The sequence below is a fragment of the Montipora foliosa genome, chromosome 7, assembly GCF_036669935.1.
Source record: "Montipora foliosa isolate CH-2021 chromosome 7, ASM3666993v2, whole genome shotgun sequence".
Classification (NCBI taxonomy): Eukaryota; Metazoa; Cnidaria; class Anthozoa; order Scleractinia; family Acroporidae; genus Montipora; species Montipora foliosa.
In genome coordinates, this window is record NC_090875.1 from 780,689 (window position 1) to 807,265 (window position 26,577).

The following is a 26,577-nucleotide window of genomic DNA, read 5'->3' on the forward strand; positions in this document are numbered from 1 at the left end:
TAAGATCTCGCGCGCACGCGCTCCCTTGGGAATACAAGTTCCACTTTCTCGTGTGAACTATTTTGTTTTTTTTGTATGTCTCACCTTTGACATATCGTTGGCATGTTGTGTTCCAAAAAGCTGGTTTGCAATGTTCTTTCATTGGAGGAAACTGAGATTTTTTGAGATAATCAAGTGTACAGAAGGAAAAAGGGAAGCCTACAACACGGGGTATTCCCAGGCGGTCTCCCATCCAAGTACTAACCCCGCCCGACAGGGCTTAACTTCGGTGATTGGACGAGAACCGGTGTTTTCCCTGTGGTATGGTCGTAGACAAGTAATTTGCCGTGAAAATTAACTTTGTTATAAGGGGAAATGAAAACGAGGTCAGAGCAAGCACAATGTGCATTTGTCCTCTTGCCGTCAACGCAAGTGTCCTGCTGCCCACTGTACAAGGGCGATCGTTGTGTGCGCCTCGCTTTCAGGTTGGCTTTGGGCATTCCTTCCTCGGCACGGATTGTAATCGGACCACCATATCTCGTGGCCATGATACTGGGAGCACCTTGTCCGCCGTGAGCATTTACGGGCATCGCTTCTCGTTCTTTTGGCTAAGATAAGTGCCAATTGCGCCATTTTATCAGAAGCTGTGCCTTCATCTCCCCTACTTGTGGGACGAAGAAGAAGAAGAAGATGAGCGACCATTTAAGCAATATGAGTGGTGACACTGAGTTGTTAAATGATGATTTGATTTCTGTTATTTCTGTTGTTCCAGAGACTCCTGATAATGCTGTGGCCTCTCCCTCTTGGGCTGACTCCGTTCCTGACGATCCTGCTGCCGTATCACCTGAGTTGTTTTCAAAGAGTCTCGATATACCGCTACCACATGTGCTTGCCGACCTGATGAGTTCTGGTGCCCAATTCGATCCGGTTCCTGCTGAGCGGTGGTCTGCCATCGGGAATACCATGCGCCTCAAGAAGGATTTGTCAGTATACTTTTCCTGCGAGGCAGTTTCCACCAGCCAGGAGATTCTCGAAGGATTTGACGCGTCTGGAATCGACATTGACTTCATCTCGTCTATCCAGTTCCGTCGGTCTAATCGAACTTGGATTATCACTTTTAATGATCATCGCGCAAAGAATATCGCGTTAGGCAAAGATGAAATCATCATTTGTGGATGTCAGGTTCTCCTTGGGGACTGTGAAAATCGTGTTAGACTGGTTAAAATTTATGAAGCTCCCTTTGAAATGCCCGATACTGTGCTGATCGGCCGCTTGTCAACCTATGGGAAGGTTTTTTCTTTCCGTCGTGATCGAGTATCAGATAATGTTTTCAATGGAATCCGCACGGCAAAAATGCGTCTCAACAAGGACATTCCATCGTGTGTTCACATTGCGGGCGAATTTATCCGGGTCTGGTACCCGGGTCAACCCAAAACGTGCCGTCGCTGAGGATCCCATGATCACCTTGCTGGCAAGTGTGATTCTTTTCGTTGCCTTAATTGTGAGCTGCCTGGTCATCGTGCTGCTTCGTGTCCGTCCCCTGTTATGTGTAGCGTGTGTTTAAAGTCTCATCGTCGTTTTCGGGATTGTCCTTTTGTTGTGTTTGGTGGTAATATTTCGTCTGTTCGTAGTAATTCTCGTCCGTCTACTTACGCCGATGTTGCCAAAGTTGTGTCCCGCCCACCGCCTGCTGATGCCCCTGTACCCGTGGATGTAAAGAAGAGTGATGAAAATCGGAAGAACGAGATTGAGAAGAACAAGGACGAGGTCGAGGAGAACGAGGATGAGGACAGTGAAGAGGATGAGATGGATGAAGATAAGGAAGATGAGAAAGCTGAGAAGGATGGAGATCATTTGGATGAAGGTACCCGGTCCCATGATCGTTCGGGGGTTCGGGAGTGTGAGCGTGATTCCTGTGGGGGTGCCCGTGAGCGTTGCTCTCCTGGCGGCTGTGCCTCGGGTGTTTCTGCCCACGTCCAGCCCCGGGAGCGGCGGCGTGAGCGGGACCACTCCTGCGGGGGTGATCGCGAGCGCTCCAAGACCCCTGGGAGTGAGGACCGGCTGTTGCTTAGTGATGACGAACGGGGTAAATGGCAGACAGTAGGTAGGCGTCGTTAGTATCAATGCTCAAATTACTGAAACTTAACGCGCGCGGACTCGGCACTCCCGCAAAACGCTAATGAATTCTCACGAAATTGGGCTGGAAAGTGCTATTGGTCGTTTGGGGGCGCCAGGTCGGCCGGTGTGGGCCTCCTTGTCTCCCCCTCCTTTCAAGGTTCTGTCACTCGTTTTACTTTTGATTCTGACGGCCGCGTCATCAGCGCATTGATACTAACGGGCTCCCATCAAATCAATATTGTTAATGTGTATGCTCCAAACACCGTTTCGGATCGGAAAGCTTTTTTTCAAAATTTGCATACTTTTTTCCTCTCCCCTATTCGTATTGTCGCCGGCGATTTTAACTGCATTGATAGCGCGCTTGACCGTTTATCGTCTTCTAACCTATCTCTCCCGGATAAGACTATGCTTCAGTCCTTTGCCACTGATTGTTCTCTTGTTGATGTTTGGCGTAGGCAAAACCCTCGTGGAGTTTCTTTCACCTGGGCCAATGCCAGTTATACTCAGGCTTCGCGTATAGACCGTTTTCTCATTTTCCGTGCTCTCCTTTCATTTGCTCAGAACTGCTGTACTTTGCCATGTGCTTTTTCAGATCATGATTTCGTTTCCCTGAATTTGACTTTGGATGGCTTTGCGTGTCCCCGAAACGGTGTTTGGAAGTTTAATTCCAGTTTGCTTTCTGATGATAACTTTAAGTTTGAAATGTCCACTCTAATTAATTCTCAGAAACAGCGTCGTGCTAATTTTGCTTCCCTTGGCGCGTGGTGGGACGATTTCAAATTGAATATCCGTAATTTCTGCATTACCTTTAGTTCTCGTAAGCGCGCCCGCGTAAACCGTGAACGTAATCGATTAACTAAGTGTTTGATCCGTGCTAAATCTGATCTGGCTTTCGGTGGTAACTCGGCTTCAATTAGGATTCGCGATTTTGAACGCGCTCTCTATTCCCTCATTTCACGCGAAATGGAGGGCGCCAAAGTCCGATCACGCGCCAAGTGGGTGGAGGAGGGGGAGAGGCCAACACGTTATTTTTTCCGTCTTGAGAAGAAAAGAGCCGAGAAAAATTCCTTTGATTGCCTTCTCGATGCTAATGGTTTGGAGAAGACAGCTGCTGCTGACATTGAATCGATCCTAGTTGATTTTTATAAGAACCTTTTTGCTAAGGATGCTCTCGACCTGCGAGTCCAGGCCAGTTTAATTGATGATCTAGAGTTTTCCTTAACCGCTTCCAAATGTGATAGTTGTGAAGGCAAGTTTTCTAGTGAGGAACTTTTCTCGGCCCTTAATAGTCTTCAGACTGGGAAGTCGCCTGGATCAGACGGCCTTCCCACTGAGTTCTACATCGCTTTTTGGGAGGACCTCGGCGATGTTCTCACTCTTGTTTTAAATGAATGCTATCGCCGGGGTTCTCTCACTGATAGTCAACGTGGCGGTCTCTTGCGCCTGGTTTTTAAGAGAGACGACAAACGCTTAGCTAAGAATTGGCGTCCTATTTCGCTGCTCAATACAGATTATAAAATTGCTTCTATGGCCATCACCGAGCATCTGAAACCCGTGATGGAATCCATCGTTCATCGGGATCAGACGTGCGGTGTTGTCGGAAGATCGATTTTCTCCAATTTGCAACTTATTCGAGACACCCTGGATATGATTGACAAAACTAATGAGTCTGGAATTCTAGTGACTCTTGACCAGGAGAAGGCTTTTGACCGCGTTGATCATTCTTTCCTTATGTGTACTCTTGTAAAATTTGGTTTCGGTCCTTCTTTCTATAAATGGGTCAGTCTTTTCTACAACAATGTCTTTTCTCGCATAATTGTCAACAGTAATCTTTCGGCCCCAGTAATTCTGGAAAGGGGAGTGAGGCAGGGCTGTCCCCTGTCTCCTCTCCTTTATGTACTCGTGTCTGAAGTCCTCTCAACCCAAATTAGGCGATGCGATCAGATTATTGGTTTCCGGCTTCCGGGCGCTTCCGGACTTCAATTTAAAATTTCGCAATATGCCGATGATGCTACAATATTTTTAAAGACTGAAAGCTCTCTTTGTCGACTTTTGGAAGTTGTTCGTAGATTTGAATTAGGTTCTGGCGCTAAACTTAATACCTCCAAAACTGAGGCCATGTGGCTTGGCCGTTGGCGGTCACAGGGGGGTTCCCCCTTTGGTTTGAGGTGGGTCCCCAAGATCAAGATCTTGGGTGTCTATTTCGCTAACGGTTTGCTTTCGGTGGAATCTGATAATTGGAAATCCAAACTCGATAAACTTGAGACTGTCTTAAACCTGTGGAAACAAAGAGAGCTTTCATTTATCGGTCGTGCCATGATTGTCAATGTCCTTGGTGCTAGCCGTTTCTGGCATGTTGCTAAGATTCTCCATCCCCCCCGATGGGTTTGTGATCGTTTTCACCGCTTGATTTGGCTTTTTATATGGAAGGGGAGGATGGAGAATGTAAGCCGGCAGCGTTGTTGCGCCCCATTAAAGATGGGGGGCCTCAACGTTGTCGACTTCCGTACAAAATGTGTGAGCTTGCGCCTTTCTTGTTTTTCTTCTCTACGTGATAACTTCGGCTCTGAAAAATGGCACTTTCTGGCTCGCTATTTTCTTGGACGCAGCCTCGCTAAGCTTGATCCTCGTTTCTCCTTCTCTTCAAATTCTGTTCCTGTTTCTCCAGAGCCCTCCTTTTTCTATTGTCTCTGTCTGTCGGTTTTTCAATCTTTGTTTGATCGAAATGGTGCCCTGCCTGATGATTTGTCCTCTAAAAACATTTACTCTCTGCTCTATGCTTTTCCCGATCCTGCACCGAGGTGTGCTGGCTACTGGGGCGCCGTTGTCGGCCGCCCCATTAATCGGTGGGCCTCGGTGTGGCGAAAGTCCCGTTTGAAGTTTATTGAGAATAGAAAATCTGATTTGATCTGGCTTCTTCTACATGATGCGGTCCGCGTTCGATGTAATCTCAGGGCCTGGGGTTATATCGACGCGGACCTTTGCGCTGTTTGCTCGCGACCTGAAACTGCTAAACATTGTTTTGTTGATTGTCGTAGGACTGTACGGGTTTGGAACTACTTTACAGCTTCATTTTCTCGTCTTCTCGGTTTTCCTTTTGTTTTGTCTTTGTCATCTGTCTTGTTTCCTTTTTCTGTCTGTTCGTCTTCTCCTGGCCCTTCAGTTTTTTATTATTTAGCTGCGACCGTCCTTTTTTTCGTTTGGCATGCGCGCAATCTTGCGACTTTTCGTAATAGAACCCTAGGCTTCCGTTCAATTATCAACAACGTTGTTAAGGATGTTAGATCACGCGTACAGGGTGAATCTTTGGTTAGGGTGAAATCATTTTGGTCTTTTTCAAGTGTTGTTTGTTCTGTCTCTCAGGACAATAAAATTACTTTTCATCTTTAGTTTTTATTGTGTTTAGCATGGCTCTTGCCTTAATGAACTTTGGACTTTGGACTTTGGTTTTTTGGTAGAACAGGTTAGTTTGGTCAGTTAGGTTAGTTAGGCTTGGACTTTGAGCTTTGCTCAATATGAACTTTCTTTCTTTTATATTACTGTAATATTTTTGGGTTCCTCTTAGGTCCATCACCGTAATTTTTTCGTTCCTCTTAGGTCCATCACTGATGTTTGGGGATTTGATCTTTTTACCTGGGCCCTTTGGCCCTTGTAAATAAACTTTTATCAAAAGAAAAAAAAAATCTGTTCTTATCAGCTTAATATCTGATACGCTGCTCATCGAGCAGCTCATATATTAAACTGATTTTTGGAACTGGGCCGTGGAAAAGAGGCTTGCCTCGTCCTGGCCACGGGTTGCCTCGGTATAGCACTACATCTGAGCGTGGCCCACTTCCCTCTGGGGAAGAAATAATCAAGTGAAAGCAGAACAAGTGACCAACCAACCAACCTTCACATTCTCTTCTCTTTTCTAGGTAGCATAGCAGCGAGTGGACAGCACGACACGACAGGACGAGGAGCACGTGACCTCCATTACCACATGGTATGCGCAGACAAGTTGCGTTTTGCAGTCCCGGAGAGGCTGAGAAGGCATACTTACCTGACGCTCTTCATTAGATTGTTGACGTCGGTAAGTGTCTGTGCCATTTTGAGCTCGTGAGGGCTCAGCAGCGGTTTGTGAGTTCTCTCTTGTGTTTCATCACTTGTGGTTCTCGCTTTCCATTTTTTCACTTGCGGTACTACCTTTTAATAGCCTTTGCGGGCTAGGTAGTGTTTTAAACGCTTGTGCCTTCTTGCTTCCTCTGGGTTCATTTCGCGGTTTAACTCCGGTTCTTCCAAGATCGGCCCAGGGATGCCTGCTGCTACGATCCAGTGCCCGAAAAGCCTGGTTGCTTTTTTCCCGGCTGAGATCCATCGTACCGTTGGCTGTGCCCAGGTCCTTCCCCGCCTCCTGGAGTGCGTAGAGAAGGATCAGTTGTCGTCCGTGCAGTTTTTGAGGAATGGCGCTGCCCGCCTCACCTTTACAGATGAGTCCTCCTGTTTGTCTACTATCCAGCGTGGTATCCGCCTCAGTGACTATCAGCTTCACCTGACCAGTGCCGACACTTCGTCCCGTCTGGTGTATCTCCGGGATTGTCCGTTCGAGGTCCCAAACGATGCCGTCCGTGCGTTTTTCTCCTCCTTTGGGCAGGTTCACTCTGTCCAGAGGAGTGAGCACCATGGGTTCCCCGGCCTGAGCAATGGCAACCGCCTAGTTAAGATCTCGCTGTCCAAAGATGTCCCCGGTGATGTGCGTCTGGCTGGCTTCGATTGCCATGTTTGGTACCGTGGTCAGCCCCCCTACTGCGCCATCTGTAGGAAGACCGGTCACCGGAGTCGTGCGTGCCCGCTCAGTGGACGATGTCGGCACTGTGGCCAGTCTGGTCACATGGCCCGGGAATGTAGGAACGCCTGGGGGCAGCCTACACCTCAACCGGCCCCCGGAGTTCTTCCGGTGTCTTCTCGACAAGAGAAGCGGGCTGGGGTTCCAGCCTCTAATGCCAGTCCCCCTGGCAGTGAGGCTGTGGAGGTTCCGGACGAAGGTCTGGACACCATTATCGATGACGCTATGGAGGGGGGTCGTCCTCCTCTCTTGCCGAGTCAGAGTGCCGGTCCGGTGGTTGCCGACAATGATGCATCGGAAGAGGCTAGTCCTCTCCCTTTGCAGAGTCAGGATGCCGGCTCGGTCGCTGACGGTCACGCTTCGGGGCAGGATCGTCCTCCTTCTGAGCTGAGTCTGGAGTACGAATTTGTGACCATCCCCGTGGAGTTTACTCCTGGAGATTCCGACTCCAGTGCTGAGGTGGAGCTCTCGAGCTCCCCGAGCCGGCGTAGGCGTAACTGGCGGAAACACCGCATGGCTGACCATCGCTCAAAACGTTTCTCCTTGCCTTCCTGTCTGCCCCAAGACCAGAGAGTGTGTTTTCCCCCGATGGATATGGATACCGATCCACGGGAGCACACAACGGCTACGTTTTTCACCACCTATAATGACGTTTGGGGGGATCGGATTACTTGGGAGGAGGTGCGTGCTGATCGCTACTCTGACCGACTCTCCTCCCCCCTGCCTTGGTTTGCGTCCTCCAACGAGTCCTCCTCGGGCTAGTTCCCTTTGTCTTGTTTCCGTTCCGTTTGTATAGTGTGGATTGTCATTCTGGAGTGTAAGTCGGACGAGGCATCTCCAGGATGCTTTCCTTCTGTTTTCTCTGTTTTGTTTCCGTTTTGTTGCCTTAATTTTTGTGGAGGCGGGGTTCGATCCCCCGGCGAAGTTGGCGTGCTGGTTGCACCCTCCGTTTAGGCGTACCCTCACCCTCATACGGTGTGGGATTGGATGTTAGGTCCAGGAGCCATTGCACTAACCCTACTGGGGGGCTGCCTGTTCGCCTCAAACACAAAAAAAACTTACCTGACGCAGGAGGCACTGTGATCAGGGAGGCAGTCCTCTCAAGGTGAGGCTCTTTCATTGCACTTCGATTGGGTTGACCCTTGCGATTACCACAAATGTGGGTAACTCGAGGGTATAATTTCTGGTAGTGGGGACCTGCGTTCGCGCTAGTCTTCGCACCAAACCCCGGTGGCAAAGTTGGCTAATGGGAAGGTTTGTTGGTAACGTTTCAGGCAGGGCAGGGAAGGAGATGCGGTGGCGGTGTAAGGACTAAGGAAGGTGAGTTGTATTTGTGAAGTCCACTGCTGAAATTGTAGGTGAATGTTCCGTACTTGGTGCACTGCAAAACTGTGATTTCATTTCTTTCATTCTTGGCCGTAGAGAGAGCGAGAGGAGGTGTTTATTTCAGCGGCATCGATTTCCATCGATAGACGAGTGAGACAAGAAAATGCCAGCGGGTCGAGCTCTTATCCTCGTGCATCGTTTCGAAAACGTAAGTGGATTTGTGTTTGTACTGCTCCATCGCGATAGATTTCTTTTGCGTTGTGTAATGTTGCGTTCTGGAGAGCCCGTTTTGCATTGAGTAACTGAGGACCCGCCAGATCAGTTGGCGTTACATTTCTGTGGCCAACACTTTGTGGTTTCTCTATGTTATCAGTTAATTGGATTGTTATCATAAAAAGTAAATCTTTCATGGTCAGGATAGTGTCTTATCGCCCTTTGAATACGTACTGTCCGTGTTGAGCAGGGAACAGTAAGACTTTGAAGTGCGCTACGTCACGTAAGTCACGTTTTCGCAAGATCAATGTTGTAGTGTTGTAGCCTTCGTTGTATACATATCATCCCGGCTAGGTTAACTTCCATCTAATGCATAACAGTGCATGCATTTTTTACTTGTCGTATCCTGTTCTTTGCTCACACGAAAAGATACGTTTCATGTCATAAACGTTGGATTGATAAGACCTCGCGCGCACGCGCTCCCTTGGGAATACAAGTTCCACTTTCTCGTGTGAACTATTTTGTTTTTGTTGTATGTCTCATCTTTGACATATCGTTGGCATGTTGTGTTCCAAAAACCTGGTTTGGAATGTTCTTTCATGGAGGAAACTGAGATTATTTGAGATAATCAAGTGTACAGAAGGAAAAAGAGAAGCCTACAACACGGGGTATTCCCACGCGGTCTCCCATCCAAGTACTAACCCCGCCCGACAGGGCTTAACTTCGGTGATCAGACGAGAACCGGTGTTTTCCCTGTGGTATGGTCGTAGACAAGTAATTTGCCGTGAAAATTAACTTTGTTATAAGGGGAAATGAAAACGAGGTCAGAGCAAGCACAATGTGCATTTGTCCTCTTGCCGTCAACGCAAGTGCCATGCAATGCTGGTGCTGCTGCCCACTGTACAAGGGCGATCGTTGTGTGCGCCTCGTTTTCAGGTTGGCTTTGGGCATTCCTTCCTTGGCACGGATTGTAATCGGACCACCATATCTCGTGGCCATGAGACTGGGAGCACCTTGTCCGCCGTGAGCATTTACGGGCATCGCTTCTCGGCCTTTTGGCTAAGATCAAGTGTAGTATCTGTTCTTATGTCCGAAAGTTCCGAGTATTTCTTCGTTCGCTGCAATTATTACCGAGTTTTTTCTTCGCTGCCGTTTGTTTTCTAGTGTTTACGTCATTTGGTCTACGAGTTTTCTGGACGAAAGGAGAAGGATTTTTAGCGCTTTTCTGACCGTTTTTGAGCTGCGAGTTCGCGATGGCCTCAAGACCTCGCAATGCGTTTGCTCACAAGCGTTCTGTTCGTCTTGTCATTGAGGACGGTATGGATTTGGACGCCCTTTCTATTGCCAAAGCTTTGCCGGAATACCAGCAATACATCACCGGAGTGGTTCCACTTTATGGAGGGAAATGTTTCGACATTACCCTCGAATCTGCCGAAATGGCTGCACGCCTCGCCGCGAGTGGTTTCGACCACGAAAATTCAGTAAAGCCTTTGCGCCTGTTGGGCGCTCGTTCGATCCATGTCTCCATCTTAGTGTCCGTCGAATTTCCTGACAGCGACCTACTACCTTTTCTCAAGACCTATGGAAAATTGAAAAGTGAAACCTTGCGTCGCTTGTACTATACGGAGCAAGGTTTCACTCACATCGAGCGTGGGATCCGTGTAGCGGAATTTATATCGATGGACAGGGATCTTCCTCGCAAGATCGTCACCAATGGCTTGGAAGTCCATTTTAAGTACACGGGGCAGCCCATTACCTGCTATTGTTGTGGTTCAACTGAGCACGTAGTGCAAAATTGCCCACAAAGATCGCGTCCACGAAACAACGCTTCGCCCCCCGTGGCCTCTACCGACAAACAGGCACCACTACAGGTCGATTTACCTGCCGAAAACGACTCAGAAAGCTCTGACAAAACAGTGAAGGCATCAGGATCAAACGAAAGCTCAGACAATTCAGTAGACATGGAGTCCGAGACCCCGGCCAGCCACGCGTTGATGGCCTCACAAAGTATCTTTGGAGAAGCACAGGAGACCCCGCGCAAACGGCCTCTTTCTCCTCGAACAATTGACACAAGTCAGGGACCCGCTAAGAAGGGAACGAACGATGGAAATTCTACATCACGACCGGGACTAAAAAGATTTATGGGAGCAATGCGTCAATCCGGCCCAGACAGAACCAAACTCATGAAGGCGATGGATGGCCCGACCTTTTATAGAAGCAGAGGTTTCTTCCTTCAGTATTCCCAAGGAGATATGAGCGCTGTGGACAGCAGAACGCTTCAAAGTCTGCACATAAACGCTAAGGAGGAACAAGAGTGGTCAGCCCTGGCAGGCATGCTTAAGCCGGACGCTTATGCGGACTTGATCAGAGTTTGGGACTCTCTACGTCGGGAAAAACCCGACTTATTCCGCTAAGTAGCTTTGTTTATCTTTACTTTTAAACACTTTAATTTTACTCGAATCACCGCTATTATGGCGTATTTAAATTTAATGTTTTTCTTTTTTTCTACGATTATGGCTGTGACGCTAGCTTCGATTAACGTTAACGGCATAGCCGAACGTCACAAGCGAGTCAAAGTTTTTGAATTATTGCGATCTTTTAATTTTGATTTAATTTTCCTGCAAGAAACTCATCTCGCCGACACCTTTTCCGGTGAGGCGTGGGAGAAAGATTGGGGAGGTCAATGTGCGTGGTCTCCAGGTTCTAACAGATCAGCGGGAGTCGCTGCACTCGTTCACCCGAACAGCTCGGTGAAAATCGCTGATTTTAAAACTGATCTAGCCGGCAGAATTGTCACCGTTAAATTAGAACTCGAAGGCCGTTTCTTCCAGGCCGTGAATGTATACGCGCCCAACATCCACGCAGAACGTGAATCATTTTTCGACACCCTTTGGCGTTTCACATTTCCGAACATAGACACCTTTGTGGTCGGGGATTTTAATTGTGTTCCTAACATTCAGCTGGACAAATGGGGAGGCGATGACAGTTTTGGCGACAGAGCTGTCACGCAGCTCCACGCATTCACTGATTCTTTAACCCTAGAAGATTTTTATCGCGCAAATTCCCCTACGGGACGTTTGTTTACGTGGTTCAACAGCTCTCATAGCGTAGGCTGTAGGCTAGATCGGTTTTACACTCCAAAGGCATGGAGATCACGCATCACCGATTTTAAATGCAAATCCTTTGGGTACTCAGACCACCATATAATTAGTCTAAGGGTCAAACTCGGAAATTCAAACCCGAGGGGACGCGGCATCTGGAAATTTAACACTCAGCTGTTAAAATCAGAGTCCTTCTGTTCAGCTGTAAATAATTATTGGCCAGCCTGGCAGGATAACAAACCGGCTTTCACCGATCCACGGATCTTGTGGGATGCAGGTAAATTACAACTAAAAGAACTTGCCATCTCGCACAGCATTGAACAAAGCCGTGAGAGAGGGCGAGAAAAATCCAATTTAGAACATGAGTTCCGGCTTATAACATCTCGCGGTAATTCAAACACCGCCGCCGATCACGTTCGTCTTGCAGAGATCAAAGATCTCCTCAAAACAATCGACGATCGCGCCGTAGAAGGGGCTATGATCCGTAGCAAAGAGCAATGGATCGAGATGGGAGAAAAACCGACGAGGTATTTCTGACAAGCGTCAGTCACGGAATGCAATTTCTGAATTACGTGTCAATAACACCTCAGTCACGTCCGATAAAAACATTCTTTGGGAATGCAGAGATTTTTACGAAAATCTCTACACCGCCGAACCGGTGGACTTGGAGAGCCAAGACTGGCTATTGGAACAATTAGACCAGCTTCTAACTAGCGACGATCAGGCACTTTGTGAAGGCGAACTTACACTCGCTGAGTGTTTCGAAGCGGCTTCACAAATGTCAACAAACAAGTCCCCGGGGAGCGATGGCTTACCGGGTGAATTTTATCGCCGTTTCTGGGGTTTGATAGGACCTGATTTGGTTGAAATACTAAATTATTCCTTTCAACACGGCTCTTTGTCTGAGACCCAACGCTGAGGGATCATTCGTCTTTTATATAAGAAAGATGACCCACTCGAGCTTAAGAACTGGCGACCTATTTCCTTACTAAACACTGACTACAAGATCTGTACAAAAGTGTTAGCAAATAGATTACGTCATGTTCTGCCACGGATCATAAACAAAGACCAAACATGCGGTATTCCGGACCGTAGCATCTACGAGAATCTCTTTTTACTGCGGGACACCATCGACTATGTTAAACATCAAAATATTATCGGCCGCAATTATAAGTCTGGATCAGGAGAAGGCTTTTGACCGAGATAACCATGGGTTTCTACAACGCGTGTTAACTCGTTTCAATTTCGGGCCTCATTTCCGGCGTTGGGTTGATGTGGTTTATAACGACATTACATCCAACGTCATCAACAATGGCTGGCTTTCCTTGCCCTTTCAAGGCAAGGTAAGGCAAGGTTGTCCACTATCACCGTTACTGTATTGCTTGGTGGTTCAAACCTTAGGTCAGGCGATTCGCCGCGACGAAACAATCCAGGGAATTCAAATCCCCGGTTCTAAACAACAACAGAGTAAAGTGTCACAGTACGCTGATGACACTACGCTGATTTTAGCTAACGATTATTCCATCACACAATGTTTTCACATTATTAATACCTTCGAAAAGGGATCGGGCTCGCGCCTTAATGCAGCAAAAACCGAGGGCTTGTGGATTGGCGAATCAGCCGGTCGGCCAACCGGCCCTGTAAACATCACATGGGTGACGGACAAGCTTAAAATCCTTGTTTTGTATTTTGGTAACGAGAACCTGGATCACGCTAACTGGGATAATCGCTTATCTAAATTGACGAATCGCCTCAACCTGTGGAAACAACGCACTTTGTCGCTACGCGGCAAAGCACTAATTACCAACATTCTGGGCGCCTCGGGACTCTGGTACACAGCCTCAGTCTACCCGATGCCAGAATGGGTTCACACAAGAGTTAATAAAGGGATTTATGATTTCCTGTGGAACAGCAAGACAGAACTGGTGGCGAGGTCGACATGTCAGCTCCCCTTAGCTCAGGGAGGCCTGGCAGTTGTCAACCCGCAAGAGAAGGCCCGGGCCCTAAAGCTACGTTGGGTTCCCTGTATAGGGGACCAAACGTGTGACTCCAAGTGGGTGTACTTCGCTAGATTTTGGATAGGCCTAGCGTTGAGTCGTAAGACGAAAAGCTGGTCTTTCCTGCGATCAAACGCTGTACCGAAATACATTGGGGATTCCCCTCCTTTGTATTACCAACAAATCCTTACAGCGACCGATCGCCTAAATCTAGACTTGACCCTCCTACCAGACTACACGGTTAAAACCTTCTACGAGAAACTCGTGAACCCCTCTCCCCGGCGATTGCCTTTCACATTCGCTTGGGAGGGGAAACTGGCTCTCACCCTGCCGTGGCGTAACATCTGGCCGTGCATATATGGGGGTCTGAGTACCAATTGGGAAGCTGATATAGCGTGGCGCTTGGCGCACGGGGTTATTAAAACTCGGGCCTTTCTAAAACGGTGGCGCCGGCTCCGAGTCAGCGAGCGTTGCGCTACCTGTGGCCTTACCGAATCTTTCTCTCACGCCTTCTGTGAATGCAATGGGGCAATTCAGGTGTGGGCGTGGGTGCTTCAAACCGTACCCCCCTTTTACTCTAAAACTTTAACTCTAGCTCCAGCTCTAGTTTTTTTCGGACATGGCCTCCCTCAGGATGGCCAGTCCTCCAAGGCAAACCTTATTTCTCGTTTCTTCTTTAATATTACCTTAAATGAAATCTGGGCGGTGCGGAACCTTCGAACTTTCGATCAGAAGGTTACTTCCACCCAGGCCATTATCAATAAAATAAAAACAAGGGTACGCACGCGTCTCTCCGCGGCGTACTCCTATTATCCCCGAAATGAATTCCTAAAAACTTGGGCCCATATGAACGTACTTTGTAGCGTGGACAACGATAAGCTACGCTTAATCATTTAGGCAGAGACATGGAGGGTGGGGGCCGGGCCCGGGGACTGAGCCTTGCAGGGGCGGGCTCCAAGGCCCCCGGGCGCGGCCGCTCGATCACTCCCTTTCCCTGGCTTTGCTTTTTCACTCAAAACGCCAAAATTAATAATATTACAATCACAATAAAATTAGTAATTTAATTAGCAAATAATAGGACATCCGCTTACACAAACAATTGTATATAGTCGCTTTCAATAATATTTCTCAGCATTTCTGGCATTCTGGAGTGTAAATCAAACGAGGTGTCTCCAGAATGCCTTTCGCTTTTACTCGCTTTTATTAGTCAACAATTATATTGTACTTTAGCCTTGTTGTCATTCAAACTTTATCTTTCCATCTTACCATTGTCAATTAAGGGCGACAGCGGAGCTTCCTCTGCCTGGCCCATTGTATATATGTAAATAAACGAAAAAAAAAAAAAAAAAGTATCTGTTCTTATCAGCTTAATATCTGATACGCTGCTCATCGAGCAGCTCATATATTAAACTGATTTTTGGAACTGGGCCATTGAAAAGAGGCTTGCCTCGTCCCGGCCACGGGTTGCCTCGGTATAGCACTACCTCCGAGCGTGGCCCACTTCCCTCTGGGGAAGAAATAAGCAAGTGAAAGCAGAAGAAGTGACCAACCAACCAACCTTAACATTCTCTTCTCTTTTCTAGGTAGCATAGCAGCGAGTGGACGAGGACAGGACAGGACGAGGAGCACGTGACCTCCATTACCACATGGTATGCGCAGACAAGTTGCGTTTTGCGGTCCCGGAGAGGCTGAGAAGGCATACTTACCTGACGCTCTTCATTAGTTTGTTGGCTCAGGCAAGTGTCTCTCTGCTATATAGCTCGTGAGGGCTAGGCAGTGTGTTTTCTCGTGCTTGTGGGACGCTTGCTTACACTTGCTATTGTTACCACTAATAGCTCTTGGGCTAGGTAACGTTTTCAAGGCTTGTGGTATTCAAAGCTCGTACCCTCGCTGTGCTACTCTTAATAGCCTCTTGTAGGCTAGGTAGCGGTTAAGGCTTGTGGTACCTTTTGGGTTGTCCTTCGGGTCACCCAGTCTTGGCCTCTGCTTGGTTTGATCGCGGCCTGACTTTAGTCTCGCCAATTTCTGCCTTCCCATGGCCAACGCCATCCAGTGCCCTAGCAGCCTGGTGGCGTTTTTCCCTTCGACCATTTTCCGGTCATTGGGTCCATCTGCTGTCCTGCCGGAGCTTCTGAAGTCCGTTTCCCGGGAGCAGTTGTCTGCCGTCCAGTTTCTCCGTAATGGTGCTGTTCGCCTTACGTTCAAGGAGCCTGCCATGTGTGCCTCCGTGTTGGAAAGGGGTATTCTCTTCCGGGATGCCCCCCTTCGTCTTGTCAGAACCGACTCTGGTCCTCGCCTGGTGTACCTGCGCGATTGTCCGGTGGAGGTTCCTGATTCCGTGCTGAAGACCTTGTTCACGTCCTTTGGGGTAGTCCACTCCATCCAGTGGTCCGAGCATCCACAGTTCCCGGGCCTGCGCGATGGGAATCGCCAGTTGAAGGTCAAGCTCACTAAGGATATTCCTGGTGACGTGCGAATCGCTGGCTTTGACTGTCGCGTATGGTACCGCCGCTAGACTCCGTATTGCGTGATCTGTCGAAAGATAGGTCACCGCAGTAAAGCCTGTCCATTGGATGGTCGATGTCGCCGGTGCCATCAGCCTGGTCACGTCGCCCGTGAGTGCCGGAACGCCTGGGGTTCGACCAACAACCCACCGGCTCCCAGAGTTTTTCCGCCCACCACTTGTCAAGAGGGTGGAGCCGGTTCCCTGCCTCCTAACGCCGGTCCCAATGGTGCGGAGGCTGAGCGGGGTTTGGGTGAAGACCCAGAGCTTTCTGTGCCCGTTGTCGTGCCCCCTTCGGAGGCCGGCTCGGGCTCAGTTGGCCCTGTTAATGAGGAGATGGTTGTTGAGGTGGGTGCTTTGGCTCCTGCCCCTGCTTTCCCTCCTCGTGCCAAACATCGGAAACGTGCTGCTTCGACTTCGGCCGGAGCTGGTAAGCGGGTGACTTCTGTACCCCCGTCTGTCGCTTCAGGTCCCACCGGAGAGGCCGAGGTTGAGGAGGGGACTGAGTCTCCATCGGAGGCTCCTCCTCCCACCAAGGTCGCCTCCGTCGTCTCGTCCACCCCGTCCTCTTCTGTTTGCTCTGGTCACCCGCCTACCTTGGTGCCTGCGCGCCTTGGCCGTTTCACCCAGGATGTTGTCATCGGTTCCAACGACAGTGGTCGTGTGGACTTTGGCCGCCTCACGGGTGCCGTCCTCGAAGACCGTACCACCTTCGAGAGTTGTCGCCTCCAGGCCGTGCGCTCCAGTGCCTACCGTGACGACGTCGACGATGAAGAGGATGACACTCTCACGCCGTTCTATCTTCTTCATGGCAGTTATGGTGTTCCTCTCCCTCTGGACGTGCCGCCCAGCTCGTTTCCGACTGGGTAATTTTTAAGGACTCCTTTCCTCGGGGGTTGCCTTAATTGGTTGCCCTCTGTGGTTAGGTCTGTGTGTTTTGTGTCCGTTGTGTTTGTTGTCTTAATTTTTGTGGAGGCGGGGTTCGATCCCCCGGCGAAGTTGGCGTGCTGGTTGCACCCTCCGTTTGGGCATACCCACTCCCTCATACGGTGTGGGATGAGATGTTATGTCCAGGAGCCATTGCACTTACCCTACTGGGGGGCTGCCTCTTCGCTTCAAACAAAAAAAAAAAACTTACCTGATGCGGGAGGCACTGTGATCAGGGAGGCAGTCCTCTCAAGGTGAGGCTCTTTCATTGCACTTCGATTGGGTTGACCCTTGCGATTACCCCAAATATGGGTAACTCGAGCGTATAATTTCTGGTAGTGGGGACCTGCGTTCGCGCTAGTCCCCGCACCAAACCCCGGTGGCAAAGTTGGCTAATGGGAAGGTTTGTTGGTATCGTTTCAGGCAGGGCAGGGCAGGGAAGGAGATGCGGTGGCGGTGTAAGGACTAAGGAAGGTGAGTTGTATTTGTGAAGTCCACTGCTGAAATTGTAGGTGAATGTTCCGTACTTGGTGCACTGCAAAACTGTGATTTCATTTCTTTCATTCTTGGCCGTAGAGAGAGCGAGACGTGTTTATTTCAGCCGCATCGATTTCCATCGATAGACGAGTGAGACAAGAAAATGCCAGCGGGTCGAGCTCTTATCGTCGTGCATCGTTTCGAAAACGTAAGAGGATGTGTGTTTGTACTGCACCATCGCGATAGATTTCTTTTGCGTTGTGTTATGTTGCCTTCTGGAGAGCCCGTTTTGCATTGAGTAACTGAGGACCCGCCAGATCAGTTGGCGTTACATTTCTGTAGCCAACACTTTGTGGTTTCTCTATGTTATCAGTTAATTGAATTGTTATCATAAAAAGTAAATCTTTAATGCTCAGGATAGTGTCTTATCAGCCCTTTGAAAACGTACTTTCTGTGTTGAGCAGGGAACAGTAAGACTTTGAAGTGCGCTACGTCAGGTAAGTCACGTTTTCGCAAGATCGATGTTATAGTGTTGTAGCCTTCGTTGTATACATGTCATCCGGGCTAGGTTAACTTCCATCTAATGGATAACAGTGCATGCATTTTTTACTTCTCGTATCCTGTTCTTTGCTCACACGAAAAGATACGTTTCATGTCATAAACGTTGGATTGATAAGATCTTGCGCGCACGCGCTCGCTCCCTTGGGAATACAAGTTCCACTTTCTCCTGTGAACTATTTTGTTTTTGTTGTATGTCTCATCTTTGACGTATCGTTGGCATGTTGTGTTCGAAAAACCTGGTTTGGAATGTTCTTTCATGGAGGAAACTGAGATTATTTGAGATAATCAAGTGTACGGAAAGAAAAAGGGAAGCCTACAACACGGGGTATTCCCAGGCGGTCTCACATCCAAGTACTAACCCCACCCGACAGGGCTTAACTTCGGTGATCGGACGAGAACCGGTGTTTTCCCTGTGGTATGGTCGTAGACAAGTAATTTGCCGTGAAAATTATCTTTGTTATAAGGGGAAATGAAACCGAGGTCAGAGCCAGCACAATGTGCATTTGTCCTCTTGCCGTCAGCGCAAGTGCCATGCAATGCTGGTGCTGCTGCCCACTGTACAAGGGCAATCGTTGTGTGCGCCTCGCTTTCAAGTTGGCTTTGGGCATTCCTTCCTTGGCACGGATTGTAATCGGACCACCATATCTCGTGGCCATGAGACTGGGAGCACCTTGTCCGCTGTGAGCATTTACGGGCATCGCTTCTCGGCCTTTTGGCTAAGTCTTTTTGGCCGATGTTTTGTGGGATCTCCCAGGGCGAAGCCCTACCATTTTGGTAGTAGGTTTTTTGTCCTCGTGCCTATCCTTACTATTGCGATTTATGGATGCCAATACACGTGTTAATTGGGGTGACGCCCCTACCGATCATGTTTCCGAAGATGTTGTTTTGCCCGTTGTGAATCCTTCCTCTGATGTTTCTGCCGCCTCATCGAATGCTGTTGCTTCATATGCTGGTGTCACTGCTGTTCCGCCTGTTAGTCAGCTCCCTGTTTTGCAATCGTTTTATTCCGTCTGCATTTGAGAGAGAACATTTTCATGTAGATAACAGCTTGCCAGAGAGACCGTGTTATGCCTTCTTTCCAAAGCCCGATGGTGATTTCGCACTAAAGGATCTTTTTACCGACCTGCAGACCTGTGAGATCCCTACAACTGCTGTTCGCTGCGTGCAGTGGACTACTCCGCATCAAGTATGTGTCACGTTTACGAAAGAGGATTACCGCAATACCTTTCTTCGAGCTTCATCGTTGGTGCCTCGCTTTCACTGTTCCGGTGCTCCTACGTCTTCTGGTGCCCCCCGTACTGTTTATGTTGCTGTTTTTGGTGCCCCTTATGAGCTTCCGCATACTGCTCTTCAAACTCGTCTTGCACAATTTGGCACTGTGAAGTTTGCTCGCCGCAGTAAGCATCAGAACTACCCTGCGGTGGACAATGGGACTCGAGTTTTCGGTATGGTCTTGACTAAGTCTATTCCTTCATTTCTACGCTTTGGCCGGTTTCAAGTCCGTGTTCGTTATCAAGGCCAGACACCTACTTGCCGGAAGTGCAACCTCACTGACCATATTGCAAAGGACTGCCCTAATACTTTCTGTTTTAATTGCGAGTGCATTGGTCATGTGTATCGTGATTGTCTTCAAGGTGACTTTTGCTCTGTGTGCCATGACCAGGGCCATAGGGCCATTGATTGTGAACACTCGTGGCACCGCCGTCCTCGGTCCTACCACGACGCTGATAACCCGGATGATCCTCCTCCCCAGCCAACTTCTGACCTTCAACCCGCTGTTCAGCCCCCTAATCAACCTTCACAGCCCTCCAGCCACCTGTCTTCATCCTGTTCTTCACAATCTTCGTCGCAGTCTTCCTCTTTGCAGCCTTCTTCTGAGCACTCGGCCCCTTCACAGATGCAATCTTCCCCTCCACTTTCTTCTGACCTTTCTCAGTCACAGAGTATTTTGGCTTCCTATGCACCCTCCAATCCAGCTTTGGTAGAAGCTGCCTCTGATGCCGAAGTGGCCTACGCTATGGATGTTGCCGACCCCCCACCTGACCTCCTTCGCGACTACCCTGAAGACAACTCTAATTCTGATAATGTCCTTGCTCCTGACGCTGACCCTGTTCCTGATGCTGCTCCTGATCCTGATGTTGACCTTGTTTCCGACGATGATTCCACTCACGATGCTGATCCTGACCTTGATCCTGACACTGAACTGCCTTCACAGACCTCGCGCACGCTGTTTTCTGACCCTGATGTTTCTGCTAAATCCGGCCATCCTCTTGTTGTTTCCGATGATTCTGACCTAGAAGATGTTTGTGCTCCTTCGCCTGACCCTTTCCTGTCTCGCACGCTGGGACGGGCCGTAAAGAGAGGATCCAACCGGACACCTGCTAATGTCATATCAACCAATGTACCTATTCGTAAGTCAACGAATCCTTCGCGTGTGCCCACGAAAAAAAGCCGTCCATCATGACCTCTTTATTTAATTTAATCTTAATTAATTCACGTGGTTCTAGTCATGCTACCCGGAAAGCTTTACTTGACTATGTTCGTTTTGGTTTCGGTATTATTTGCATTCAGGAGACTTTAATATCAGATCCTGTTGCCTTTAATTCCCTGGTTGCTGACTGGAGTGGGCCGTCTTTTTGGTCCCCTGCTATTGGTAAACAGGCCGGTGTTATTGTTTTGATTTCCGATCGTTTTGATGGTCAAGTTTTATCTTGGCGTAGAGATCATGATGGACGTGTCCTTTGTTTACTTGTTGAATATAATAATCGTAAGTTTAATATTATCAATGTTTATGCTCCCACCCTTTTGACTGACCGGAAAGTGTTTTTCGAGAATTTGCATGCTTTTTGCCTCCCTGCTGATTTTACTATTATTGCTGGTGATTTCAATTGCTATGAATCTGATTTGGATAAGTTTGGTGGTAACGTTTCTATTGCAAAATACCTTTCTGATTTTCGTCGTTCACTTTACCTTGAAGATGCTTGGCGTAAATTGCATCCCCGTGTCTGAGCGTGTTCCTGGTTTAATTCTAATTTCTCCATTGGCTCGCGCCTTGACAAATTCTTTGTTTCCAGAGATTTATTCCCTTTAGTCTAGTCTTGTGACATTTCTCCTTGTGTCTTTTCTGACCATGATTTTGTTAAGCTTTCTTTAAAATTAGATTCTAATTATATGCGTGGTCCAGGCTTATGGAAATTTAATTCCTCCCTTTTGAATGATAGCGAATTTTGTCATTCGTTTGATGCTAAGATTCACGAGCTCTCCGATTGTGTTGACTATTTTCCGTCAGTCAAATGTTGGTGGGACTTTTTTAAGGACTCTATTCGCTCGGAAATTATTTCCTTTGCTAGGAATAAACGTAGAAGTCTCTCGCATGAGCGCGTCCTTATTACTAATGCAATAATTGGTCTCAAGCGCCGTCTTGTCTGTGGCGACCTTTCGGTCGCCCCTGAAATTTCTCGGCTTGAATCTGAACTGAAGGCTCTTACCTTGCGTGTTTTAGAAGGTTCCAAAATCCGTTCGCGTGTCCAGTGGCTTGAAGAAGGCGAGAAGCCTTCACGCTTCTTCTTCAAGTTAGAATTTGAGCGCTTAGACCGTAATAACGTTTCTTCTATTTTGAACGACAATGACATTGAAGTTTTTACTCGAGAGGAGATTGAACGTGCGCACGTCCGCTTTTATTCAAATCTTTTCTCGCAGGAGGTTATTGATCCTGTGTGTAAACAATCCTGTTTTGATTCTATTCCTTCTTCGCTTTCTCCTCCTCTGCGCGACTCATGCGAGGGACTTTTAACTTTTGATGAATTGACTACTTCACTAAAGAGCCTTAGCCTAGGAAGGTCACCTGGTTCTGATGGTTTGTCTGTCGAATTTTACTTGCGTTTTTGGGACATTTTGGGCCCCCTTTTACTATCACTTGCAAACCAATGTTTCCGCGACTCTGAACTTTCGGATTCTATGAAGGGAAGCGTTACTCGCCTTATTTATAAGAAGCATGGAGATATTAAACATTTGAAAAACTGGAGGCTCATTTCTTTGCTCAATGTGGATTATAAGATTATCTCTAAAGCCATCACAACTCGTCTTTCTTCTGTTATGCATCACATAGTTTCTCCTGATCAATCTTGTTCTGTTCCTGGTCGTTCAATCTTTTCTAATGTGACGCTGTTGCTCGATGTTCTTAGCCACATTGAGCAAACAAATGAGTCTGCTATTTTGATTAGTTTAGATCAAGAAAAGGCCTTCGACCGAGTCGATCGCGTCTTCCTTCTAGAGCTGCTTAATGTTTACGGTTTTGGTTCTGATTTTTGTCGCTGGATTAGTACCTTTTATAATGGTGCTTCCATGCGTATCATCCTTAACGATTGGCTTACTGAGAGTATCCCCCTTGAACGGGGCGTCCGTCAGGGGAATCCTCTCTCTCCTCTACTTTATGTTTTATGTGTAGAAGTTCTTGCTAATCTGATCCGTAGATCTCCTGAGATTGAGGGGTTTTTACTTCCTGGTGCAGGGGGTTTGCAGGCCAAAGTTCGCCTGTATGCTGATGACACTACTGCTGTTTTGAAAGACCTTTTCTCTCTAAATAAGCTTTTTGATTGCGTTAGTGTTTACGAACGTGGTTCTAAGCTAAATAAGTCGAAAACGGAGGCCATGTGGCTCGGTGCTTGGCGTTCTCGGACTGACGAACCCCTTGGACTTACTTGGGTTAAGAAAATGAAAATTCTTGGGGTCTTTTTTGGTACTATCCCTGTTGAGAATGATAATTGGCAACCTAAGCTAAACAAATTAGAGAAGTCCCTCAATCTTTGGAGATCTCGTTCTCTGTCCTTCCTAGGCAAGGCTCTCCTTATTAACACCTTAGGGTTAAGTAACCTGATGTATCTAGCTAGGGTTTTGCTTCCCCCTGCCTGGGTCCTTTCCCGTATCAATAGTTTCATCTGGCCTTTTCTTTGGGGTTGTAAAATTGAGACGGTTGCACGTAATACTTTATATTTAAGCGCTGCGCAAGGGGGTATAGGTATTATTAACTTTAGTGTTAATTGCCTTGTCTTGCAGTTAGTGGGGATGGCTTTTACTTTGGACTCGCCTCACGATTCTAGTTTTTATCTTTGTAAATATTTTGTTGGTAGACGTTTGTCTTCTCTTCGCCCCCAGTGGAGTTGTTTGCGCGATAATTTTGCCCCTTTTGCCTGCTCTCCGTCTCCTTTTTACGCCCGCTGCCTCGAAACTCTTCTATCCATTTGTAGTTGCAACTTAACTTCTAAGAGTTTATATTTGAAACTACTTTCCTCGAATTCCTCCTCCCCTATCTTGCATAGAGTTTGGACCCAGGTTTGTGGTTCTTCTTTTTCACTCAATGATCATTGGTCTCTTGTTCGAGATTCTTTTACCGAAAATCCTAAAAATGATCTCTTGTGGTTAATCGCTCTCCGCGGTGTTAAGGTTCGTGATTCCCATGCTAATTGGGGATATATTAACTCGGCTTTCTGTGCCTCTTGCCCTACACGAGAGACTATCGATCATTGTTTTTTGCATTGCCCTCGGGTTAAGCGGGTTTGGTCCCGTTTTTCCCCAATTTTAGATCGTGTGCTAGGCTTTCGGCTTACCTTAAATGTCCCTTTTGTGTTCTTTTTTATTTGGCCCCCTCTCGTTACGAAGAGGGCTGGCATTGCGCGCCACATTATCAAGACCATTGTCTATGGTGTTTGGGTTTTTCACAATAAGGCCACCTTTTATAACGGTAAAGAAGATCATCGAGCTATTACCTGTTTTGTTTTTGGTGATCTCCATAGTCGAATTAAGCTCAATCACTTTCGCCTTTCAGACAGTCGCTTTTCTTCTTTGTGGTCTCTCCCAGGCTTTTGCACCGTAGAGAATGGTCTTCCTAGCGTTACTATTTAGGCGTACATTTAATTCTCGTTTTGCTTTCTCCGTGCGCTGTTTGCGGTGCTTGTAATCCAGGGCTCTCTTTAAGGAACTTGCGCTGTTCATGGACTTTATCGTTAGGGCCCCTGGCCCTTACGGCTAGCTCCTTACTCCGGCTTTGTGACTCTGTAGACTTTTTTGTATTCCTGAATATGTAATAGCTCCATTTTTATTTGTGAATAAACGCTCTTTTGACAAAAAAAAAAAATTCTGTTCTTATCAGCTTAATATCTTATATGCTGCTCATCGAGCAGCTCATATATTAAACTGATTTTTGGAACTGGGCCGTGGAAAAGAGGCTTGCCTCGTCCCGGCCACGGGTTGCCTCGGTATAGCACTACCTCCGAGCGTGGCACACTTCCCTTTGAGGAAGAAATTATCAAATGAAAGCAGAACAAGTGACCAACCAACCTTCACATTATCTTCTCTTTTCTAGGTAGCATAGCAGCGAGTGGACAGCACGACACGTCAGGACGAGCAGCACGTGACCTCCATTACCACATGGTATGCGCAGACAAGTTGCGTTTTGCGGTCCCGGAGAGGCGGAAAAGGCATACTTACCTGACGCGGGAGGCACTGTGATCAGGGAGGCAGTCCTCTCAAGGTGAGGCTCTTTCATTGCACTTCGATTGGGTTGACCCTTGCGATTACCCCAAATGTGGGTAACTCGAGCGTATAATTTCTGGTAGTGGGGACCTGCGTTCGCGCTAGTCCCCGCACCAACCCCCGGTGGCAAAGTTGGCTAATAGGTAGGTTTGTTGGTATCGTTTCAGGGAGGGCAGGGCAGGAGATGCAGTAGGGTGTAAGGACTAAGCAAGGTGAGTTGTATTTGTTAAATCCACTGCTGAAATTGTAGGTGAATGTTCCGTACTTGGTGCACTGCAAAACTGTGATTTTATTCCTTTCATTCTTGGCCGTAGAGAGAGCGAGAGGACGTGTTTATTTCAGCCGCATCTATTAGCGGCACTTCCATCGATAGATGAGTGAGACAAGGAAATGCCAGCGGGTCGAGCTCTTATCCTGGCGCATCGTTTGGAAAACGTAAGTGGATGTGTGTTTGTACTGCTCCATCGCCCATCTATATGCGTGGTAGATTTCTTTTGCGTTGTGTTATGTTGCGTTCTGGAGAGGCCGTTTTGCATTGAGTAACTGAGGACCCGCCAGATCAGTTGGCGTTACATTTCTGTGGCCAACACTTTGTGGTTTCTCTATGTTATCAGTTAATTGAATTGTTATCATAAAAAGGAAATCTTTCATGCTCAGGATAGTGTCTTATGCACCCTTTGAATACGTACTCTCCGTGTTCAACAGGGAACAGTAAGACTTTGAAGTGCGCTACGTCACATAAGTCACGTTTTCGCAAGATGAATGTTATAGTGTTGTAGCCTTCGTTGTATACATATCATCCGGGCTAGATTAACTTCCATGTAATGCATAACAATGCATGCATTTTTTACTTGTCATATCCTGTTCTTTGCTCACACGAAAGGATACGTTTAATGTCATAAACGTTGGATGGATAAGATCTCGCGCGCACGCGCTCCCTTGGGAATACAAGTTCCACTTTCTCGTGTGAACTATTTTGTTTTTGTTGTATGTCTCATTTTGGACATATCGTTGGCATGTTGTGTTCAAAAAACCTGGTTTGGAATGTTCTTTCATGGAGGAAACTGAGATTATTTGAGATAATCAAGTGTACAGAAGGAAAAAGGGAAGCCTACAACACGGGGTATTCCCAGGCGGTCTCCCATCCAAGTACTAACCCCGCCCGACAGGGCTTAACTTCGGTGATCGGTCGAGAACCGGTGTTTTCCCTGTGGTATGGTCGTAGACAAATAATTTGCCGTGAAAATGAACTTTGTTATAAGGGGGAAATGAAAACGAGGTCAGAGCAAGCACAATGTGCATTTGTCCTCTTGCCATCAACGCAAGTGCCATGCAATGCTGGTGGCTGCTGCCCACTGTACAAGGGCGATCGTTGTGTGCACCTCGCTTTCAGGTTAGCTTTGGGCATTCCCTCCTTGGCACAGATTGTAATCGGACCACCATATCTCGTGGCCATGAGACTGGGAGCACCTTGTCGGCTGTGAGCATCAACGGGCATCGCTTCTCGGCCTTTTGGCTAAGTTTGTCATTAGGCTTTCCCAGAAGCAGTGTCTTCATTTCCCTCACTTGTGGAAAGAAGAAGAAGAAGAGGATGAGCGACAGGTTAAGTGATATGAGCGGTGACACTTATATTTTGAATGATGATATGATTTCTGTAATTCCAGAGACACCTTCTGCTTGCGATTCTTCCTCCTGGGCGGATGCTACACCTGATGTTCCTGATGTTCCTGCTGTGACGCCTGATCTCTTCTCCCAGAGTCCCATTGTTCCACTACCAAAAGCGTTAGCTGACCTGATGTCTTCTGGAGCTTCCTTTGACCCAGTCCCCGCCGAGCGTTGGTCAACTGTTGGAAATACCACAAGGCTTAACAAGGAGTTGTCTGTACACTTTTCCTGTGACACTGCTACAAACACCCAGCAGATTCTTCAAGGTTTTGACGCGGCCAGCATTGACGTCGACTTTGTTGCTTCTGTTGAATTCCGTGCCTCTAACCGAACGTGGATCGTGACCTTCAATGATTA

The 26,577-nt window shown here is 47.7% G+C and overlaps 8 non-coding genes and 3 pseudogenes across 8 annotated transcripts; 7 read left to right on the top strand and 4 right to left on the bottom strand.

Annotated features, from left to right (window-relative positions):
* Window positions 1–195: 195 nt before the first annotated feature.
* LOC138011897 (5S ribosomal RNA) lies at window positions 196–314 on the bottom strand. The gene has a single exon (XR_011124805.1). It is a non-coding gene; the product is annotated as a 5S ribosomal RNA (ribosomal RNA).
* Window positions 315–5,752: 5,438 nt separating this feature from the next.
* Window positions 5,753–5,934, top strand: LOC138012101 (U2 spliceosomal RNA; annotated as a pseudogene).
* Window positions 5,935–7,973: 2,039 nt separating this feature from the next.
* On the top strand, window positions 7,974–8,137 carry LOC138012009 (U1 spliceosomal RNA). Its single transcript, XR_011124905.1, has one exon. It is a non-coding gene; the product is annotated as a U1 spliceosomal RNA (small nuclear RNA).
* Window positions 8,138–9,111: 974 nt separating this feature from the next.
* LOC138011887 (5S ribosomal RNA) lies at window positions 9,112–9,230 on the bottom strand. Its single transcript, XR_011124796.1, has one exon. It is a non-coding gene; the product is annotated as a 5S ribosomal RNA (ribosomal RNA).
* Window positions 9,231–9,497: 267 nt separating this feature from the next.
* LOC138012142 (U2 spliceosomal RNA) lies at window positions 9,498–9,672 on the top strand (annotated as a pseudogene).
* Window positions 9,673–14,871: 5,199 nt separating this feature from the next.
* Window positions 14,872–15,062, top strand: LOC138012100 (U2 spliceosomal RNA). Its single transcript, XR_011124979.1, has one exon. It is a non-coding gene; the product is annotated as a U2 spliceosomal RNA (small nuclear RNA).
* Window positions 15,063–17,189: 2,127 nt separating this feature from the next.
* On the top strand, window positions 17,190–17,353 carry LOC138011998 (U1 spliceosomal RNA). The gene has a single exon (XR_011124895.1). It is a non-coding gene; the product is annotated as a U1 spliceosomal RNA (small nuclear RNA).
* Window positions 17,354–18,334: 981 nt separating this feature from the next.
* Window positions 18,335–18,453, bottom strand: LOC138011904 (5S ribosomal RNA). Its single transcript, XR_011124812.1, has one exon. It is a non-coding gene; the product is annotated as a 5S ribosomal RNA (ribosomal RNA).
* A 5,678-nt stretch (window positions 18,454–24,131) lies between these two features.
* LOC138012110 (U2 spliceosomal RNA) lies at window positions 24,132–24,312 on the top strand (annotated as a pseudogene).
* Window positions 24,313–24,502: 190 nt separating this feature from the next.
* LOC138011944 (U1 spliceosomal RNA) lies at window positions 24,503–24,666 on the top strand. The gene has a single exon (XR_011124844.1). It is a non-coding gene; the product is annotated as a U1 spliceosomal RNA (small nuclear RNA).
* A 997-nt stretch (window positions 24,667–25,663) lies between these two features.
* LOC138011894 (5S ribosomal RNA) lies at window positions 25,664–25,782 on the bottom strand. The gene has a single exon (XR_011124803.1). It is a non-coding gene; the product is annotated as a 5S ribosomal RNA (ribosomal RNA).
* Window positions 25,783–26,577: the final 795 nt, after the last annotated feature.